We start from the raw sequence: 3427 nt of genomic DNA, 5'->3' as shown, positions 1-3427 counted from the left end.
GTGGTTTAAGCTTCCCTATTGGCAAGCACACTCCTTTCTAGAGTGTCAATGGGCAAGACTCCTGAATCCTCCTGGTGGGCGCAGTTCTTTGTCCTGCATGCTGAGCCCCAGGAGGAAGCAGAGAAAAAGGCAGAATTTGAGATGGGGATCAATAAAACCAAAAGTAACCTAGAAACTGAAAGTGATGGCGAAAGATTCTGTTTTGGCCACGCAACAGCACACTGCTGGTTGCACTCTGGACTCATTATTGTTCTGTTTGATCATGTCCGTTGTGTTTGGCCGGCAACATTTGAATTAATTACCTGACAGGGATAAATAATGTGGATTACATCAAAGAATGGGAGACACATGCTGTCTTTCAGCCAGATGATGTTTACATTTTGTTGTTTTACACCCAACACTCCCACTCTCCCATTAATGAGATGTTGCAAATGCACACTTAACCATTTACCTCTATTTCAGTATTCTATTTTATTTGATTGCTTTGGCCATTTTCACAACAGAATCCTATGATCCTAAATGTTGAGATCAAAACCTCATCTAGCATGGAAACATCTGTCTCAGATTTGGTAATGCATCAGATGTTCAAAAGTGATAAATAATGCTGTTAAACTAATAAATTATCATCAAAGCAAACTTGTGTTTTTCATTGTGAATGTTAAATTAAGGTAAAAAAAAAAAAAATTATGATAATAAAATAATAAAAAATAGATTTAGCCTCTCTAGCAGCATGGCTCTAGGGATGGCAGTGTCGGTCAGTCAGTCCACAGTTTTGCCCAGACTAAAATATCTCATCAACTAACGGAGTGATTGCAGTGAAATCTTGGCACAGATCCAATGTGCACTTAACTATAAATCTATAGCCAGTTAGGCAAGTAGCCAGTCGACGTTCCTTGGCTTGTATACATCGTGGTCTGCATTGGGTTGTTGATATTATCTCGCTGCCAAAAAAAAAGTAGTCCAGGTGTCAAGAAAATAATATATGTTTGCTTCTCACACCAGACTTTACCTGCTAGGGGAAAAGAAGGAACCCCAGTATTGTCCTGAGGACACTTGTACATCAGGACAGAGGTGGTCTCCTATCTCTCAAATACAGATGCTGGTCCTGTTTGTTTGTCCTACATAAACTGTTGATTTACACAACATTTTCCGTTTTAGTGATCACCCTTACCTTTGTCAAGGTCAAAGCAACACTTTTACTGTAAACTATGCATTCAAAGTGAGTAAAAGAGGTCAGAAAGGGTTATACAGTAGTGCAGGGACCTCAAACTGCCAGCCATTTCCAGCCCTCCATCCCCGTTATCAATAATATAATATAATCAGCCCACAAGATTTTCACATCAATTTGAACTCTCTCTTCATATCAGATAAAAATACAATTCTATTTTAAAAAATATATTTCATTTGGCGAGAGCAGGTTGGGTTGTTTGGCTTTACAACAAAGATTATATAAGATAATGACATGAAAATAATAGAAAGTGCTGTTTACAAGTATGATATTAGTGGCCCTCCTATGAAATGACAATAGCAGCAGTGGGCCCAAACCAATTTGCATTTGAGACCTATGCAGTAGTGGGTGTTTGCATAAATCAGGGAAAGCTGATGCTAAATATTTGTGTATGTGTGTGCATTTCGACTTTGTGTGTCTAGATGAAGTCACATTTGTAAAGTGGATCTTTGCTGTTTTTGTTGTCACAATGAACTCTTACAAACCTTCTTCTCTGCTGGTTTGGCTCATCGATGAGTGTGTTTGCGTATGTGTGTGTGTGTGTGTATGTGTGTAAACTTGCATTTGTGATTGATCCTGTGATTTAGTGTGTGAGAGGAAGTGTGGGCTGAATGCGTTGACCTGGTTATCATGTTGTATGGTGCCTGGGAGTGGAGGCAGGGTGATACAGGTTTTAGAATGCGAGGTGCCAATCGAGCTGTGAAAATGGGAATTGAGAAGGGAAATGGGAATAGCTCCCCGCTGGTTTGTAACCTTCGCAATGTTGTTTGGAGCATTCAGCGTATGCATTCATCATTCATTCAATCAAAATGTGTGTGTTACGTGGTTGTCCCTGTGGTAACATTATGTGATAGGGAGCGTCTTTTCTCTATGTGCATGTCTGTAATTGCGTATGTGGGGTAGTGTGTATTTATGACAGCATGTCACACCGAGTCTCCGAGCCCCCCAAGCCTTGGACCTGAATTGAATTAACCTAAATAAAGTGTAGTGTGCAGAGTACAGAGCACTTGAAAGGGAACAGCTGAGGGCTTGAGCGGAGGACTGTCGGAGTCTAAGACAGGATGCATAAGCATAGCAGTGCTATGCAACGTTACTCTGTAGTAAAAAAACACAGATAAACGAAAGCTTGTGACAGTTTTTGAACATTGGACACAATGGTTAATGTGCTACGCCCCTCCCCGAAGGCTTTCAGACAGAGAAAGAGAGAGAGAGAGAGCGAGAGAGAGATGGAGCCAGTTCTGGGATCCTTGGCCGGCCTAGATAGCACAGCAGCACAGGCAGCAGCAGCACCCATTAATGCGATTACAGCTTTTAGCGGGAGATTTTCAGGGCCAGTTTTCTTTTGAAGCGTCATTAGTTTGTCCTCTTTTCTTGTTCTCCACTGGTATGTCAGCAAACAAATGTACACATTCACTCCCATAAGCAACAGAAAACTAAATACTGTAACTGCTTATATACGCAACCATGAGCAACACATGCACACACACACACACACACAAGCATCACACATGAATATATGAATACTTAAACATGAATATAACCTATATTTACCATGGCATATCCACACAGATATGCCAAACCACCATCTTACATTCACAAACACAGAGAAAAAGAGAACAAGCATAATTAGTCTTTATTTAAGAGATGATGAATTATTATTTAGTGTAGTTGGCAATTCACAGGACTTTCTACTATGCAGTTTGAAAAACCTTATGATTAGCAATCCATGATGTGCATTATAATTCTGAAGCTTCTCTCATTATTCTTTGTAATCAAACTATGATTCCACAAAGACTGTCCTTTAATTTAAAACCCACACTTCCTGTCCATTAAATGGTGCATTGCTGTCATTTTGGGTCTCATTTCTTAGCGGATTCTCATTCGGCTTGTTTAACATGTCTGACTTGTGCGGCTATTTAACAAACCTTGAGGTGCTTCTTAGCTCCTCACTGCAGCGGCTTCGTTTCATAAAGTCACCATTTATTAAACCTCAAGGCTAGACCACAGCAAAAGCCTATTGTGATATTGAGGTCATCTTGCAGGCAGAGGGAGAAAGAGATTGTCGGAGATAGAGGGAGGACACAAGCTGAGGTATCTGGTGTCATGCTGTTATTTGGCAGAGTTTAGATGGACAGAGCCAGGTATGTTAGTGGGGAGCGGTCTGCCTCAGTGGGAAAATATCACTGCCAGCATATAAGG

General features: G+C 40.7%; 1 protein-coding gene across 1 annotated transcript in view; it reads left to right on the top strand.

Annotated features, from left to right (window-relative positions):
* The window catches only part of iglon5 (IgLON family member 5), a 91178-nt gene that overhangs the window by 66327 nt on the left and 21424 nt on the right, over positions 1 to 3427 (top strand). The gene's annotated exons all lie outside the window — the stretch shown is intronic.

The sequence above is a fragment of the Morone saxatilis genome, unplaced genomic scaffold, assembly GCF_004916995.1.
Source record: "Morone saxatilis isolate NCDOM2014 unplaced genomic scaffold, NCSU_SB_2.0 Contig24, whole genome shotgun sequence".
In the NCBI taxonomy this organism is placed as follows: domain Eukaryota; kingdom Metazoa; phylum Chordata; class Actinopteri; family Moronidae; genus Morone; species Morone saxatilis.
This window is presented reverse-complemented; position numbering and strand designations above follow the sequence as displayed.